Raw genomic sequence first — 19,139 nt, 5'->3', positions numbered from 1 at the left:
CTACTTCTCAAAGAAAGGTGTGCCTGCGCTCCACCAGCATGTCGCACACAATATCACCGCTTCTTTGAGAAACTATGTGTGTGACAGGGTGCATTTCACCACAGACAATTGGGCGAGTAAGCATGGACAGGGACGTTACATGTCGCTGACTGGACACTGGGTAACTATGGTGACAGCAGGACAAGGGGCTGCTGTCCAAGTCTTGCCGTCCCAATGAGTTGTACGTCGATCCTCTTTATCTAGAAGTTCCTCCACTGCTTCTGCCTCTTCAACCTCCTCTCGGTCCTCCACCTGCACACAAAGCCTGTCTGGTAATGCCACACGCTTTCTAACTGCGCAGAAGGAATCCTTCATACCTCCTTAATATGCTGGCAGCAGGGCTCAATGGCATCAGGTGGTGTTTACTTTGAAATGTCTTGGAAATGTGAGTCACACAGCTAAGAAGTTGTGGTCAGCTCTGGAGACCCAGTTTCATGAATGGTTGTCTCCACTGGACCTGCAACCAGGGAAGGCTGTGTGTGACAATGCTGCAAACCTGGGTGCGGCCCTTCGCCGGGGCAATGTCACACACGTGCCTTGTATGGCTCACGTGTTGAACCTGGTTGTCCAGCAATTTTTAGCCCACTATCCCGGACTAGATGGCCTTCTGCAGAGGGCACGATCGCTGTGTGCTCACTACCACCATTCGCATCCCGCAGATCAACGACTTACATATCTACAGAAGTCGTTGGGCCTGCCAGTTCACCGGCTGAAATGCGATGTGCCGACATGGTGGAATTCAACTCTGCACATGTTGCAGCGACTGTGGCAGCACCAACAAGCCCTGGTGCAATACGTTCTGACGTATAGCCTGGGCCAACAAGATCCAGAGGTGAGGCAAATCACGCTGCAGGAGTGGTCTCAGATCAGGGACCTATGAAGTTGACGCGCCCCCTGGGCCGTGGGGTACCCGGAGCCGGGCCAGTAGGCGCTGGGGGTTGTAGTCACTGTGGCGGCGACCCAGTCCGTGACCCAGGGCGGTCAATCCAAGGGTAATTTGTATATATGGGTTTTATTATGTCCGACTTCGCCACCTGTGGAGTTCGGCCAAAGGGGCCGCCGCTGCGGAACAGTCCTCTGAAGCTGGTGGTTTTGCAGCAATGGTATTATTACTCCCCACAGGAAGAGTGTAGCTTCAGGTCAGTGTGGGTGGATGATTGTGGTTGTAGTGCAGGGAGTCAGTAATGAACACAGAGTCCGTGTGATGGAGTCCCAAGATCTTACTCACAGTTGTTGCAGTCCAGATTACAGGTACCAGAGCAATCTCCCCCGTTGTGCTGTGCGTACTCCGTGAGGGGCTCAGTCCACCCCCAGACAGCTCCGGAGTACTTAGCAGGACCCCCTTCTGTGTGTCCTTTCTCTGGCATTCTCCCTGCACCTCACACCCAGTGACACTTCTATCCGGTATCCTCGGGCCTTGGCGGGCGACGTGTGTTCCATCCCCAGCGTCCTATGTGGCTACCTTCTTAGTGAGACTGTGTGGACTTTGGGCTGCAGTACATGAAATGCTGTAGCCTCCGGTTTCTAGTTGAGCCTTGCTGTTTCTCCGCTAGTTGAGGGACTGGTTCCCCTTATCTGGCCTGAGACCTCTACCTCCTGGTAGCAGCGGGCTTACGGGTGGCCTTCTGCATGGCCCGTACCCCTAGGGTCCCTTCAGTTCCTGGAGCCTTCCTGCTCCCACTCCTCTCTTCTCTCCTTCAGTCCTGGGCCTCCCAGGCTAGGCCCGCCTCCGGAGCAGAGCTCATGCACAGCCTCTGCTCCTGTCACTTCTCCTCCTCTGACTGGCTTGCTCTTTCTAAGATGGCTTCCTATTCATACTCTCCCTGTCATGTGCTCCCCTAAGCTGCTTTCTCCACCCACACCCACTACATAGGACCCTCCCACCAGCTAGGGACCTGGGACTGTGCTCTCCCTTAAGAGCAATCTCGCCCTACCCCCACTGCGGGTATGTGTTGGATGCAGGTGTTAGGGTCCCGAGCCATACTCCTTCCTTACCTGAGGGTGAGATACCACATCTCTGGGTGAGATGCAGTACCTCTGTGGCGACTGAACCCTCAAGGGCGCCACACACCCTTCTGCACAATTTTGAAATGGCGACGAAGATGTTTAGTGCTGACGACGATGCCATTATCAGCATGACTATTCTTGTGATTTACATGCTGGAGCACACGTTAAAAAGAATTCAGAGTCAGGTGGTGGGACAAGAGGAGGTGGAGGAAGTAGAGGAGGAGTCATATGCGGAAGGGATAACATTTCCAAGGTCCAGACGGTCGGCAGCACCAAGGCGGCAGGCATGGGAGGGTGGGGGAGAGCTATTAACCAGGGCGCATGGTGGCAGCCAAAGTGTTGAGGAAGGTGCAGGAGCCGAGGAAGAAGTGGAGGACGAACTGGCGATGGGCATGTAAGACTCATCAGATGAGGGAGACCTTGATCACATTTCTGTTGTGCGAGGTTGGGGGGAGAGGGCAGAAGAAGGAAGCATGATTCTTACCTCACTACCAACACAACAAGGACTTGGTCCTCCTGGATGCGCAAGACACATGAGTGCCTTCTTGCTGCACTACCTGCAACATGACCCTCGGATTGTCAGAATTCGAAGTAATCCCGACTACTGGGTTGCCACACTCTTAGATCCCCGGTACAAAAGTAAATTTGCAGAAATAATTCCTGCCATAGAAAGGGATTCACGCATGCAGGAGTATCTGCAGAGGCTGTTGCAGAATCTTACATGTGCTTTTCCACAAAACACCAGTGGTGCTCGTAGTGAATCTCACAGTTCTAACTTGCAAACCGTGGTACTGTCGAGACTTCATCACTCAAACCGTAACAGTAACACAGTATCTGCTGGTAACAGCAATTTTGTGGAATCGTTTCGCCACTTTTTAAGCCCATCCTTTGCAAGGCCACAGGAGACAAGAAGTCTGACACATAGTCAACGCCTAGAGAGGATGGTGTTAGAACCTTGCTCTTAGGTTTTTTCCTTTGCTGGTCACATGATCTCGTTGGCCTATTTAATCCTGCTCCGCCCTTCTGGCTTTGCTGGACTTCATTGTATAACTACTTTCTAGCTAGCCTGTGCTCTGTATCTAACTCTGTTAGTTTGCTTGGTCTACGGACCTCAGTGTTCTATATATTTTGTTTGTTTGTCTGTCTGCTACTATTTCTGTTAGGAAGTGTCCCATTTTCCTCCCAGTCCTTAGTACTTGTAGGGATTCCTTCCCCACATCTATAGGTCTCCGTACAGACTAGCTTAGGACTTTAGCAGGTCTGATCGCAGGATCAGGTTCCCTGTTACATCGTAGGGATTCAGCTGAGTTCTATCGTAGGGACAGATTTCCTCTCTTTCCTTAGCTCTGGTAGCAGAACATAACAGTAAGTCCAGCCTGCAAATTCTCTAAGGAAAGATTTTTCTGTTCCATCATGGTGTCGGTTCAGGATTTGGCTCATCGCCTGCAGGGACTCTCTCTGGAGGTGGCCGAGCTCCGTCAGCACTTGAGTAACTGTCCTGGAGCACATTTCTTGGAGCCTAAGGTATGTTTGCCGGATTTATTTTTTGGTGAACACCGAGAATTTTTTTCATTTAAAAATGCTTGCTTATTGTATTTTCGTTTGAGACCCAAGTCCTCTGGGGATGAATCCCAGCGCATAGGGTTCATAATGTCACTTTTGCGCAAAGAGCCTCAGGAGTGGGCCTTTTCTTTGCAACCTAGTGATACATGCTTCAGATCAGTGGATAGTTTTTTTTCTGCTTTGGGACTATTATATGATGATCCTGACAGGTGTCGCATCAGCTGAGACTGAGTTAAGACGTTTGAGACAGGGATCAGGTAATGTGGAAAAATATTGTACTCATTTCCGTCGTTGGTCTACTCAAACAGGGTGGAACGATTCTGCTCTGAAAAGTCTATTTCTTGCTGGGCTCAATGAAAGGGTTAAAGACCTGCTAATTGCTTATCCTACACCTGAAGATTTGCAACAGGCTATGCAATTAGCTATACGGGTGGATAGGAGACTGCGTGCAAGGGTTAATGAGAGCAAATCCTCTGCTATGTCAGTTTCTGGTTATGAGAATGTGTGTACTAACAGTGGTGAATCGATGGAGATTGGATCGGTGGCACCTCGCTCTCAAGAAAAAGACCGTCGATTTTCTGAAGGCTTGTGTTTCTATTGCGGAAAATCTGGTCATTTGATTAAAGGCTGTGAGCTTCGTATGAAGAAAGAAAAAAAAATGGTCAGTCATGCCCGTATTGCCTGTTTAAATTCCAAGGGTGTATTTTTAGCTGCTTCCACGATTGCTCAGGAAAAATTAATGGAATTTCGGGTGTTAGTTGATTGTGGATCTACTCTGAATGTAATTGATGGGGGATTCTTGGAAAGACTCAATTTAAAACCCGAACCTTTATCATCCCCCATTGCTGTGGTTTCTGTGGATGGTTCCCCTTTGAAGAATATTACTCTCAAGGTCTGTGAATTTCCTCTCACTATTAATGGTGTTCACCATGAGAAATTGGATTTGGTAGTTTTGAATAACTTGCCTTCTCCAGTAATATTGGGATTGCCCTGGTTAAAATTTCACAATCCTGTACTGGATTGGTCTACCAATGAAATTAAATCCTGGAGCCATAAATGTTATGACAAGTGTTGTAACGGGCGTATTGCAGCTTTGGATAGGGGAGAATTGCCTGTTCCTATTCAGGATTTTTGGAGAGTTTTTTCTGAGAAGGAATCGCAGGTTTTGCCTCCCCATAGAGACTATGATTGTTCTATTGAATTTGTCCCTGGAGCGACTCTTCCTAAAAGTCGTTTATTTAACCTTACTATTCCTGAGAGGAAGGCTTTGGATGAATACATACAGACAAGTTTGGCCGCCGGTCACATTAGGCCCTCTAAGTCTCCTGTGGCGGTTGGATTTTTTTTTTGTAAAAAAAAAGGACGGCGGTTTACGTCCTTGTCTGGATTTTCGTGAGATTAACAAAATTACTGTACGCAATCCTTACCCACTGCCATTGATTCCTGATCTGTTTAACCAGTTAATGGGGGCCAAGTGGTTCTCTAAAATTGACCTTAAGGGGGCATACAATCTGTTGCGCATGAAGGAGGGTGACGAATGGAAGACTGCTTTTAACACTCCTGTGGGTCATTTTGAGAATCTGGTTATGCCTTTTGGTCTTACTAATGCTCCTGCATTTTTTCAGAATCTTATTAATGACATCCTTAGACCTTTGATCGGCAAAAATGTGGTTGTGTATTTGGATGACATTTTGATTTATTCGCCGGATCTGGAGTCTCATTGGCGGAGCGTACGTGAGGTATTACAATTGTTAATGGACAATTCGCTTTTTGCTAAGCTGGAGAAATGTGAGTTCGCTGTACAGAGAATTATTTTTTTGGGTTACATTATCTCCAGCGAAGGTTTTGAGATGGACCCGGTTAAAGTTCAAGCTGTACAGGAATGGCCTAGGCCTATTGGTTTGAAATCGATACAGAGGTTTTTAGGTTTCGCCAATTATTACAGAAAATTCATAAAAAATTTTTCTAGTATTGTCAAACCTCTGACCGATCTCACCAGGAAAGGTGCTGATGCGGTTCAGTGGTCTTCTGAGGCCATTGAAGCTTTTGTGTATCTCAAGGAGAGGTTCACCTCTGCTCCCATCCTTATGCAGCCTGATGTGACTAAGCCGTTTTTGGTTGAGGTTGATGCTTCTTCGGTGGGGGTTGGCGCAGTATTGTCTCAGGATAACGGGGATGGATTACATCCCTGTGCCTTTTTTTCAAAAAAATTTTTCGGAGACTGAACTGAATTACAATATTGGTAATCGGGAATTATTGGCTATTAAACTCACATTTGAACACTGGCGCCACTTCTTGGAAGGTGCGGAATTTCCCGTTCAGGTTCTTACGGATCATAAAAATCTGATATATCTTGATGCTGCCAAGCGCCTGAATGCCCGTCAGGCTAGGTGGGCACTGTTTTTCTCGCGGTTTAATTTCTCCGTTACTTACATCCCTGGTACTAAGAATCTTAAGGCGGATGCCTTGTCTCGCAGTTTTTCTCCCATAGTCGGTGCTGAGAAAGAGGAGAACATTTTACAAGAAGGTGTTGTGATAGCTGCTTTGGACTCCGTTTTGGAAGATGAGATTCTTAAAGCACAGGAGAATGCCCCATCTAACACTCCTCATGGGAGGTTGTTTGTGCCTGGGACCTTTAGGAGAGATTTGTTTGTTGAGTGTCACGAATCTCGGTTGGCAGGTCATCCCGGAATCTCTGAGACCAAGAGACTGGTGGGTCGCAGTTTTTGGTGGCCTGGATGGCAGAAGGAAGTCATTAAGTGGGTGCGTCAATGTACTATATGTGCTAGATCTAAGTCCTCACATACTCCTGCTGCGGGGTTGCTTTGTCCTTTGGAGGTTCCCAGAGCTCCTTGGACACATTTGGCTATGGACTTTATAACTGACCTTCCCCCCTCTGAGGGTTTTACTGTCATCTGGGTGGTCGTGGACCGTTTTAGCAAGATGTGTCACTTGGTTCCCTTCGTCAAACTGCCCTGCGCTAAAACGCTCGCTAAGGCCTTTGTCAAGGAAATTGTCAGACTTCATGGCGTTCCTACTGACATTGTTTCTGATAGGGGTCCTCAGTTCGTGGCTCGTTTTTGGTGTGCCTTTTGTGACAGGGTGGAAGTTCATCTGTCGTTCTCGTCCGGATATCATCCTGAATCTAATGGCCAGACAGAAAGGAAAAACCAGGATGTTGAGCAGTTCTTGCGTTGTTTTGTGGCAGACAATCAAGAGGGGTGGTCTGAGTTTCTGCCACTTGCTGAATTTGCTCTGAACAATCATACATCTTCTTCTGCTGGTTGTTCGCCTTTTTTTTGTTGTTCTGGGAGACATCCGTCGTTTGGGTCGTTCTCCAAGTTGGGATCTGCCGTGCCTGAGGAGGAGAATTTTTCCGGTGATTTGGAGAGAGTTTGGACGGATGTGCGTGGTAATCTTCAGGAGGCCAACAAAAAATCTAAAGACTACTTTGATAGGAAACGACAGGAGGTTTTGTTCGCTGTTGGTGACATGGTTTGGTTGTCCTCTAGGAATCTGCGGTTGAGGATTCCTTCTAAGAAATTGGGTCCCAAGTTTGTAGGGCCCTTTAAGGTGCTTCAGGTTGTCAACCAATCTGCTGTTAGGTTGGAGGTTCCTACCTCCTGGAGAATTAATCCGGTATTTCATGTCTCTCTGTTAAAAAAAGCTGTTGTATCGGATGGTGACGCCTCTGCCTCTGTTCCTCCGGTGGTGGAGGACGGGGAATATGAAATTTCTCGCATCCTTAACTCTAGACGGTATAGAGGTAGTTTGCAGTATCTGGTGGCCTGGAAAGGTTTCGGACCCGAGGATAACTCTTGGGTGAGGTCAGATGATGTTTCCGCGTCCAGACTTATCAGAGCGTTTCATAGGAGATTTCCTGATAAGCCTGGTCCTAGGGGATCCGGAGGATCCTCTTAGAAGGGGGGGTACTGTTAGAACCTTGCTCTTAGGTTTTTTCCTTTGCTGGTCACATGACCTCGTTGGCCTATTTAATCCTGCTCCGCCCTTCTGGCTTTGCTGGACTTCATTGTATAACTACTTTCTAGCTAGCCTGTGCTCTGTATCTAACTCTGTTAGTTTGCTTGGTCTACGGACCTCAGTGTTCTATATATTTTGTTTGTTTGTCTGTCTGCTACTATTTCTGTTAGGAGGTGTCCCATTTTCCTCCCAGTCCTTAGTACTTGTAGGGATTCCTTCCCCACATCTATAGGTCTCCGTACAGACTAGCTTAGGACTTTAGCAGGTCTGATCGCAGGATCAGGTTCCCTGTTACATCGTAGGGATTCAGCTGAGTTCTATCGTAGGGACAGATTTCCTCTCTTTCCTTAGCTCTGGTAGCAGAACATAACAGATGGTACAGGAGTATCTCCAAGTGAACATCGTAGCTATGACTGTGTCACTGGACCCTTGCTCATTTTGGGCTTCCAATCTGGAAAAATGGCCGGAGCTCGCCACTCACGCCTTGGAGATCTTGTCATGCCCTGCAGCCAGCGTTCTCTCTGAACGTGTGTTCAGCGCTGCTGGTGGTGTGCTGACTGATAAGCGCACGCGGCTGTCCACTGAGAATGTAGACAGACTCACGTTCATAAAGATGAACAAATCATGGATCCGCAAGGACTTTTCAACCCCTGTGTCATCCTGGGGAGACTAAAAGCTTGAGGATTTGGTAAAATCACCTCACCAACCGTTTTAAGCAACTCTGGGGAAATTGATGCCACTTAAGTGGTGTCTGTGCCACAATTTTTGGAAAAAATGGAGACTCTTTTTGGAGTCCCCTTGCTGTGTTTTACGTGATGTTGGCATCGTCAATTCCAGGTAGGTTGCGTCACCCCCCCCCTTTTAACTGTAAGAAACTACATACACTATGGCTTGGGGTAACACAGATGGTTGAGTCTGAAGAGCTGTTTACTCAGAGATCTGCTTCAAAGCATCAGTGTCTGCTAGTCAGCGTAGAATTTTTAACTGCATCTAGCCTAGGCAATACTTTGGGCGTAGTAGTCGAGCTGCGAACAAGCTGCACCGCCTGTGTATCTAATAAGAATTTTTAAATGCATCTAGCCTAGGCAGACTGTGGGGAACCCCAACCAAACCCAGACGCTCAGCCCCCCTACTGCCCCCCTTTCCTTGATAATACAATAATGTAACTCTTACAACTGGATGGGTGAGCATCGGTCACAGCTTTATTAACTCTTTATACTCATTCCATTAGAAAGGCATTTTATTTCTAAAATAATTCAGCTTGTTGCAGTATGCCCTGGGTCTCCACACTGGCAAGTTGGCCAACAAGTGTAACTCTCCAACATGTCCTTTCTATTTCCAGGCGACGGAGGATCCTGCGTACTCGTATGCAGGACTCTGACCCCCATCCATCACTCTTAACGCTTGTTCCACTCCATCCTGGAGTCCTGACAGGAATATGTCCAGTCCAATATCCATTACGTGAACACCGTCGGGCCGTATGAGGTCTGCTTTATCTCCTTCCAGTTGTCGGTGTTGTATCACTACACCGCCTCTGTCTCTTCTAAATTTTGCCATCCGAATATTTATTACCCGCCTTGTCCGTTCGATGGCCGTGATGTCTCGCGCTCCTTGCCATACTGCTATCTTCACAATCTCTGACTATACTATAGTTAGTTTTGAGAAAAATTCTCTGAAGCGCTCAGTGTCTAGTTCCATTATTGCCATTAGTTATGCACTCTTGTGATGACCTAGGTCGTTTCCCCGGGTCTGTATTACTAAGATGACCGGACCTCTTGCCTCTCTCCCTACCTTGATTACCTCCATTAGTACCTGTGGCCATAGCAGGCCTCCAATACCTCTCCAGTTGAAATATGTGTTATGAAACTCTAATTTCCTCCCGCCTTTTTTCTGCCCAATATATATGCGAGTGGCCTATCACCCACACTGTTGGCTTAGCGTCACCTGTAAAAGAAACAAACCATGTTAGGATAACAAGTCCGGTCTTTTGTATCTCGCCAAACACGTGGATCGCCATCTCCCTATCCTCTGAACTTCCGTTTCTGACAGACCTGCTCTTGCTGCTTCCGTGGCCGCGCCTATGCGGATTGAGTGTGTCCCGTAATCTTTGGGGTGGTTCCCTGCCGATGTTACGCATTTATTAAATATAGCTTGGAACTGGTATCTTGATAATGGTGTTCCATCAATGTGTGATAGGAAGAAATTACTTTGTGATCTCATGGTTATATATGTTTTACTATTGTTACCCGACTCAGTGTACCGTTTTTGGGTTGTAGAAGTACCCAAGTGCCCCTGCCTGCTGGAACCGTTTTCGATTGGCATATGCGTAGACGTACTGCATTATTGGCTATGACTACATCCTGGTGTAATAAGCCTCCACTGGTGGTAATTTTGGATAGAGGGACTAATTCGCTTATGCATAGCGCCCCGGAGAAGGCGATCGCAAATGCAGTAGACAGTAGTGTTGCTTCAAATTGTGAGTGTCATGTTAATGGTGTTAGGGATATGATGTGAGAAATCAGTTTTAGTGGCACGGGACGGGACGTCTACTCTCCTGACTTGGCTGACCCCTTTTCCACCCTTTTAAGGATTGTCTGATGATGAATCTCTTTGTCACATCTCCCCAATTCAGTAGTTGGAAGTGAAATGCTACTCCGGTCAGACATCGCTGCGCTGACGCCCCTGATATGCCCCTCATCATTAGCTGGTGGAGAAATTCTATGATGACTTGTAATCTGGCTTGTTCACATTGGTCAACCCATCTGCCTGCTACTAGTCGTGTTCACTCTTCCTATTCCTTACCGTATGCTTGCCAAGGCGACGGGGCAACTGACACTCTGATTAATGGCATCAACTATTCATAACTAGATCCCATAGGGAGGGTGGGCAACTGTTGCCCGATGGGTGGGCTTTGGGGAGGAGCTCTGTGAAAATCTGCCAATAGAATTGTGATAAAGCGTTAGCAGCAGCTTTAGACCCCTCAGCATCGTGGCTAGCGCGGACCAATGCATTGTGTTTTAGGCAAAGGAATGCTAGCCGGCGTAGACGGGAGAGACGATGATGCCATCTTATTAATGGAGTGTGCTAGGCTGGAGTTTTTTGTTATGAAGCGTATATTTTGGTTAGCCAGGAGCGCGCCCCATATTTCTATTGCTACCACTATTGGGAAGAAAAAAAATTTTCCGGGCTAGATGCAGCCAAAAATTATTATTCATTTCAAAGCTGGTGGAGCTTGGTATAGATGGCCTAATACAATGAGTACCACACACTGATACTATGCCCAAAATTATTTTCCAGGCAAGATGCAGCTAAAAATTATTAGTAATTTGAAAGCTGGTGGAGCTTAGTATACATGGCCTAATAGAATGAGTACCACACACAGCTAATATGCCCAAAATTAGTTTACAGGCAAGATGCAGCTAAAAATTATTTAGAATTTTCAACCTGGTTGAGGTTAGTATAGATGGACTAATAGAACAAGTCCCACACACTGCTAATAGCCGAAGCCCGAATATTTTTTCAGAGCTAGATGCAGCTAAAAATTATTTAGAATTTGCAACCTGGTGGAGGTTAGTATAGATGGACTAATAGAAAAAAGTCCCACACACTGCTACAAGCCCTAGCCCAAATATTTTTTCAGAGGTAGATGCAGATAAAAATTATTTAGAATTTGAAACCTGGTGGAGGTTAGTATAGATGGACTAGTAGAACAAGTCCCACACGCTGCTACAAGCCCAAGCCCAAATATTTATTCATAGCTAGATGCAGATAAAAATTAATTTGAATTTGCAACCTGGTGGAGGTTAGTATAGATGGACTAATAGAACAAGTCCCACACACTGCTACAAGCCCAAGCCCAAATATTTTTTCAGAGCTAGATGCAGATAAAAATTGTTTTGAATTTGCAACATGATGGAGGTTAGTATAGATGGACTAATAGAACAAGTCCCACACACCGCTACAAGCCCAAGCCCAAATATTTTTTCAGAGCTAGATGCAGATAAAAATTATTTTGAATTTGAAACCTGGTGAAGGTTAGTATAGATGGACTAATAGAACAAGTCCCACACACTGCTACAAGCCCAAGCCCAAATATTTTTTCAGAGCTAGATGCAGGTAAAAATTATTTTGAATTTGCAACCTGGTGGAGGTTAGTATAGATGGACTAAAAGAATAAGTACTACACACTGCTACAAGCCGAAGCCCAAATATTTTTTCAGAGCTAGATGCAGATAAAAATGATTTTGAATTTGCAACCTGGTGGAGGTTAGTATAGATGGACTAATAGAACAAGTCCCACAAACGGCCACAAGCCCAAGCCGAAATATTTATTCATAGCTAGATGCAGATAAAAATTATTTTGAATTTGCAACCTGGTGGAGGTTAGTATAGATGGACTAATAGAACAAGTCCCGCATACTGCTACATGCCGAAGCCCAAATATTTTTTCAGAGCTAGATGCAGATAAAAATTATTTTGAATTTGCAACCTTGTGGAGGTTAGTATAGATGGACTAATAGAACAAGTCCCACACACTGCTACAAGCCCAAGCCCAAATATTTTTTCAGAGCTAGATGCAGATAAAAATTATTTTGAATTTGCAACCTGGTGGAGGTTAGTATAGATGGACCAATAGAAGAAGTCCCATACACTGCTACATGCCGAAGCCCAAATATTTTTTCAGAGCTAGACGCAAATAAAAATTATTTTGAATTTGCAACCTGGTGTAGGTTAGTTTAGATGGACTAATATAACAAGTCCCACACACTGCTACAAGCCCAAGCCAAAAAATTTTTTCAGAGCTAGATGCAGATAAAAAATTTTTTGAATTTGCAACCTGGTGGAGGCTAGTATAGATTGACTAATAGAATAAGTCCCACACACTGCTACAAGCCCAAGCCCAAATATTTTTTCAGAGCTAGATGCAGATAAAAATTATTTTGAATTTGCAACCTGGTGTATGTTAGTTTAGATGGACTTATATAACAAGTCCCACACACTGCTACAAGCCCAAGCCCAAATATTTTTTCAAAGCTAGATGCAGGTAAAAATTATTTTAAATTTGCAACCTGGTGGAGGTTAGTATATATGGACTAATAGAACAAGTCCCACACACTGCTACAAGCCCAAGCCCAAATATTCATTCATAGCTAGATGCAGATAAAAATTATTTTGAATTTGCAACCTGGTGGAGGTTAGTATAGATGGACTAATAGAACAAGTTCCACACACTGCTACAAGCCCAAGCCCAAATATTTTTTCAGAGCTAGATGCAGATAAAATTATTTTGAATTTGCAACCTGGTGGAGGTTAGTATAGATGGACTAATAGAATAAGTACTACACACTGCTACAAGCCGAAGCCCAAATATTTTTTCAGAGCTAGATGCAGATAAAAATTATTTTGAATTTGCAACCTTGTGGAGGTTAGTATAGATGGACTAATAGAACAAGTCCCACACACTGCTACAAGCCCAAGCCCAAATATTTTTTCAGAGCTAGATGCAGATAAAAATTATTTTGAATTTGCAACCTGGTGGAAGTTAGTATAGATGGACCAATAGAAGAAGTCCCATACACTGCTACATGCCGAAGCCCAAATATTTTTTCAGAGCTAGACGCAAATAAAAATTATTTTGAATTTGCAACCTGGTGTAGGTTAGTTTAGATGGACTAATATAACAAGTCCCACACACTGCTACAAGCCCAAGCCAAAAAATTTTTTCAGAGCTAGATGCAGATAAAAAATTTTTTGAATTTGCAACCTGGTGGAGGCTAGTATAGATTGACTAATAGAATAAGTCCCACACACTGCTACAAGCCCAAGCCCAAATATTTTTTCAGAGCTAGATGCAGATAAAAATTATTTTGAATTTGCAACCTGGTGTATGTTAGTTTAGATGGACTTATATAACAAGTCCCACACACTGCTACAAGCCCAAGCCCAAATATTTTTTCAAAGCTAGATGCAGGTAAAAATTATTTTAAATTTGCAACCTGGTGGAGGTTAGTATATATGGACTAATAGAACAAGTCCCACACACTGCTACAAGCCCAAGCCCAAATATTCATTCATAGCTAGATGCAGATAAAAATTATTTTGAATTTGCAACCTGGTGGAGGTTAGTATAGATGGACTAATAGAACAAGTTCCACACACTGCTACAAGCCCAAGCCCAAATATTTTTTCAGAGCTAGATGCAGATAAAATTTATTTTGAATTTACAACCTGGTGGAGGTTAGTATAGATGGACTAATAGAACAAGTCCCACTCACTGCTACATGCCCAAGCCCAGATATTTTTTTAAAGCTAGATGTAGATAAAAATTATTTTGAATTTGCAACCTGGTGTAGGTTAGTATAGATGTACTAATAGAACAAGTCCCACACACTGCTACAAAACCCAAGCCCAAATATTTTTTCAGAGCTAGATGCAGATAAAAATTATTTTGAATTTGCAACCTGGTGGAGGTTAGTATAGATGGACTAATAGAACAAGTCCCACACACTGCTGCAAGCCCAAGCCCAAATATTTTTTCAGAGCTAGATGCAGATAAAAATTATTTTGAATTTGCAACATGGTGGAGGTTAGTATAGATGGACTAATAGAACAAGTCCCACACACTGCTACAAGCCCAAGGGAAAAAATTTTTTCAGAGCTAGATGCAGATAAAAAATTTTTTGAATTTGCAACCTGGTGGAGGCTAGTATAGATTGACTAATAGAATAAGTCCCACACACTGCTACAAGCCCAAGCCCAAATATTTTTTCAGAGCTAGATGCAGATAAAAATTATTTTGAATTTGCAACCTGGTGTATGTTAGTTTAGATGGACTTATATAACAAGTCCCACACACTGCTACAAGCCCAAGCCCAAATATTTTTTCAAAGCTAGATGCAGGTAAAAATTATTTTAAATTTGCAACCTGGTGGAGGTTAGTATATATGGACTAATAGAACAAGTCCCACACACTGCTACAAGCCCAAGCCCAAATATTCATTCATAGCTAGATGCAGATAAAAATTATTTTGAATTTGCAACCTGGTGGAGGTTAGTATAGATGGACTAATAGAACAAGTTCCACACACTGCTACAAGCCCAAGCCCAAATATTTTTTCAGAGCTAGATGCAGATAAAATTATTTTGAATTTGCAACCTGGTGGAGGTTAGTATAGATGGACTAATAGAATAAGTACTACACACTGCTACAAGCCGAAGCCCAAATATTTTTTCAGAGCTAGATGCAGATAAAAATGATTTTGAATTTGCAACCTGGTGGAGGTTAGTATAGATGGACTAATAGAACAAGTCCCACACACGGCCACAAGCCCAAGCCGAAATATTTATTCATAGCTAGATGCAGATAAAAATTATTTTGAATTTGCAACCTGGTGGAGGTTAGTATAGATGGACTAATAGAACAAGTCCCGCATTCTGCTACATGCCGAAGCCCAAATATTTTTTCAGAGCTAGATGCAGATAAAAATTATTTTGAATTTGCAACCTTGTGGAGGTTAGTATAGATGGACTAATAGAACAAGTCCCACACACTGCTACAAGCCCAAGCCCAAATATTTTTTCAGAGCTAGATGCAGATAAAAATTATTTTGAATTTGCAACCTGGTGGAGGTTAGTATAGATGGACCAATAGAAGAAGTCCCATACACTGCTACATGCCGAAGCCCAAATATTTTTTCAGAGCTAGACGCAAATAAAAATTATTTTGAATTTGCAACCTGGTTTAGGTTAGTTTAGATGGACTAATATAACAAGTCCCACACACTGCTACAAGCCCAAGCCAAAAAATTTTTTCAGAGCTAGATGCAGATAAAAAATTTTTTGAATTTGCAACCTGGTGGAGGCTAGTATAGATTGACTAATAGAATAAGTCCCACACACTGCTACAAGCCCAAGCCCAAATATTTTTTCAGAGCTAGATGCAGATAAAAATTATTTTGAATTTGCAACCTGGTGTATGTTAGTTTAGATGGACTTATATAACAAGTCCCACACACTGCTACAAGCCCAAGCCCAAATATTTTTTCAAAGCTAGATGCAGGTAAAAATTATTTTAAATTTGCAACCTGGTGGAGGTTAGTATATATGGACTAATAGAACAAGTCCCACACACTGCTACAAGCCCAAGCCCAAATATTCATTCATAGCTAGATGCAGATAAAAATTATTTTGAATTTGCAACCTGGTGGAGGTTAGTATAGATGGACTAATAGAACAAGTTCCACACACTGCTACAAGCCCAAGCCCAAATATTTTTTCAGAGCTAGATGCAGATAAAATTTATTTTGAATTTACAACCTGGTGGAGGTTAGTATAGATGGACTAATAGAACAAGTCCCACTCACTGCTACATGCCCAAGCAGAGATATTTTTTTAAAGCTAGATGTAGATAAAAATTATTTTGAATTTGCAACCTGGTGGAGGTTAGTATAGATGTACTAATAGAACAAGTCCCACACACTGCTACAAAACCCAAGCCCAAATATTTTTTCAGAGCTAGATGCAGATAAAAATTATTTTGAATTTGCAACCTGGTGGAGGTTAGTATAGATGGACTAATAGAACAAGTCCCACACACTGCTGCAAGCCCAAGCCCAAATATTTTTTCAGAGCTAGATGCAGATAAAAATTATTTTGAATTTGCAACATGGTGGAGGTTAGTATAGATGGACTAATAGAACAAGTCCCACACACTGCCACAAGCCCAAGCCCAAATATTTATTCATAGCTAGATGCAGATAAAAATTATTTTGAACTTGCAACCTGGTGGAGGTTAGTATAGATGGACTAATAGAACAAGTCCGACATACTGCTACAAGCCGAAGCCCAAATATTTTTTTCAGAGCTAGATGCAGATAAAAATTATTTTGAAATTGCAACCTGGTGGAGGTTAGTATAGATGGACTAATAGAACAAGTGCCACTCATTGCTTCAAGCCGAAGCCCAAATATTTTTTCAGAGCTAGATGCAGATAAAAATTATTTTGAATTTGCAACCTGGTGGAGTTTAGTATAGATGGACTAATAGAACAAGTCCCACACACTGCTACAAGCCCAAGCCCAAATATTTATTCATAGCTCGATGCAGATAAAAATTATTTTGAATTTGCAACCTGGTGGAGTTTAGTATAGATGGACTAATAGAACAAGTCCCACACACTGCTACAAGCCTAAGCCCAAATATTAACTCATAGCTCGAAGCAAATAAAAATTATTTTGAATTTGCAACCTGGTGGAGGTTAGTATAGATGGACTAATAGAACAAGTCCCACACACTGCTGCAAGCCCAAGCCCAAATATTTTTTCAGAGCTAGATGCAGATAAAAATTATTTTGAATTTGCAACATGGTGGAGGTTAGTATAGATGGACTAATAGAACAAGTCCCACACACTGCCACAAGCCCAAGCCCAAATATTTATTCATAGCTAGATGCAGATAAAAATTATTTTGAATTTGCAACCTGGTGGAGGTTAGTATAGATGGACTAATAGAACAAGTCCCACATACTGCTACAAGCCGAAGCCCAAATATTTTTTTCAGAGCTAGATGCAGATAAAAATTATTTTGAAATTGCAACCTGGTGGAGGTTAGTATAGATGGACTAATAGAACAAGTCCCACTCATTGCTTCAAGCCGAAGCCCAAATATTTTTTCAGAGCTAGATGCAGATAAAAATTATTTTGAATTTGCAACCTGGTGGAGTTTAGTATAGATGGACTAATAGAACAAGTCCCACACACTGCTACAAGCCCAAGCCCAAATATTTATTCATAGCTCGATGCAGATAAAAATTATTTTGAAATTGCAACCTGGTGGAGTTTAGTATAGATGGACTAATAGAAGCAGTCCCACACACTGCTACAAGCCAAAGCCCAAATATTTTTTCAGAGTTAGATGCAAATAAAAATTATTCTGAATTTGCAACCTGGTGGAGGTTAGTATAGATGGACTAATAGAACAAGTCCCACACACTGCTACAAGCCCAAGCCCAAATATTTTTTCAGAGCTAGATGCAGATAAAAATTATTTTAAATTTGCAACCTGGTGGAGGTTAGTATAGATGGACGAATAGAACAAGTCCCACTCACTGCTACAAGCCCAAGCCCAAATATTTATTCTTAGCTAGATGCAGATAAAAATTATTTTGAATTTGCAACCTGGTGGAGTTTAGTATAGATGGACTAATAGAACAAATTCCACATACTGCTAGAAGCCCAAGCCCAAATATTTATTCATAGCTCGATGCAGATAAAAATTATTTTGAATTTGCAACCTGGTGGAGGTTAGTATAGATTGACTAATAGAACAAGTCCCACACACTGCTACAAGCCCAAGCCCAAATATTTATTCATAGCTAGATGCAGATAAAAATTATTTTGAATTTGCCCCCTGGTGGTGGTTAGTAAAGATGGACTAATAGAACAAGTCCCACACACTGCTTCAAGACGAAGCCCAAATATTTTTCCAGATCTAGATGCAGATAAAAATTATTTTGAATTTGCAACCTGGTGGAGGTTAGTATAGATGGAGTAATTGAACACGTCCCACACACTGCTACAAGCCCAAGCCCAAATATTTTTTCATAGCTCGATGCAGATAAAAATTATTTGAATTTGCAACCTGGTGGAGGTTAGTATAGATGGACTAATAGAACAAGTCCCACACACTGCTACAAGCCCAAGCCCAAGTATTTATTCATAGCTAGATGCAGATAAAAATTATTTTGAATTTGCAACCTGGTGGAGGTTAGTATAGATGAACTAATAGAACAAGTCCCACACATTGCTACAAGCCCAAGCCCAAATATTTTTTCAGAGCTAGATGCAGATAAAAATTATTTTGAATTTGCAACCTGGTGGAGGTTAGTATAGATAGACTAATAGAACTAGCCTCACACACTGCTACATGCCGAAGCCCAAATATTTTTTCAGAAGTAGATGCAAATAAAAATTATTTTGAATTTGCAACCAGGTGTAGGTTAGTTTAGATGCACTAATATAACAAGTCCCACACACTGCTACAAGCCCAAGCCCAAATATTTTTTCAGAGCTAGATGCAGATAAAAAAAATTTTGAATTTGCAACCTGGTGGAGGTTAGTATAGATTGACTAATAGAACAAGTCCCACACACTGCTACAAGCCCAAGCCCAAATATTTTTTCAGAGCTAGATGCAGATAAAAATTATTTTGAATTTGCAACCTGGTGGAGGTTAGTATAGATGGACTAATAGAACTAGTCTCACACACTGCTACATGCCGAAGCCCAAATATTTTTTCAGAAGTAGATGCAAATAAAAATTATTTTGAATTTGCAACCAGGTGTAGGTTAGTTTAGATGGACTAATATAACAAGTCCCACACACTGCTACAAGTCCAAGCCCAAATATTTTTTCAGAGCTAGATGCAGATAAAAAATTTTTTGAATTTGCAACATAGTGGAGTTAAGTATAGATGGACGAATAGAACAAGTCCCACTCACTGCTACAAGCCCAAGCCCAAATATTTTTTCAGAGCTAGATGCAGATAAGAAT

The sequence above is a fragment of the Phyllobates terribilis genome, unplaced genomic scaffold, assembly GCF_046119375.1.
Source record: "Phyllobates terribilis strain yellow unplaced genomic scaffold, ASM4611937v1 Scaffold_11__3_contigs__length_659146591, whole genome shotgun sequence".
NCBI lineage: Eukaryota > Metazoa > Chordata > Amphibia > Anura > Dendrobatidae > Phyllobates > Phyllobates terribilis.
This window is presented reverse-complemented; position numbering follows the sequence as displayed.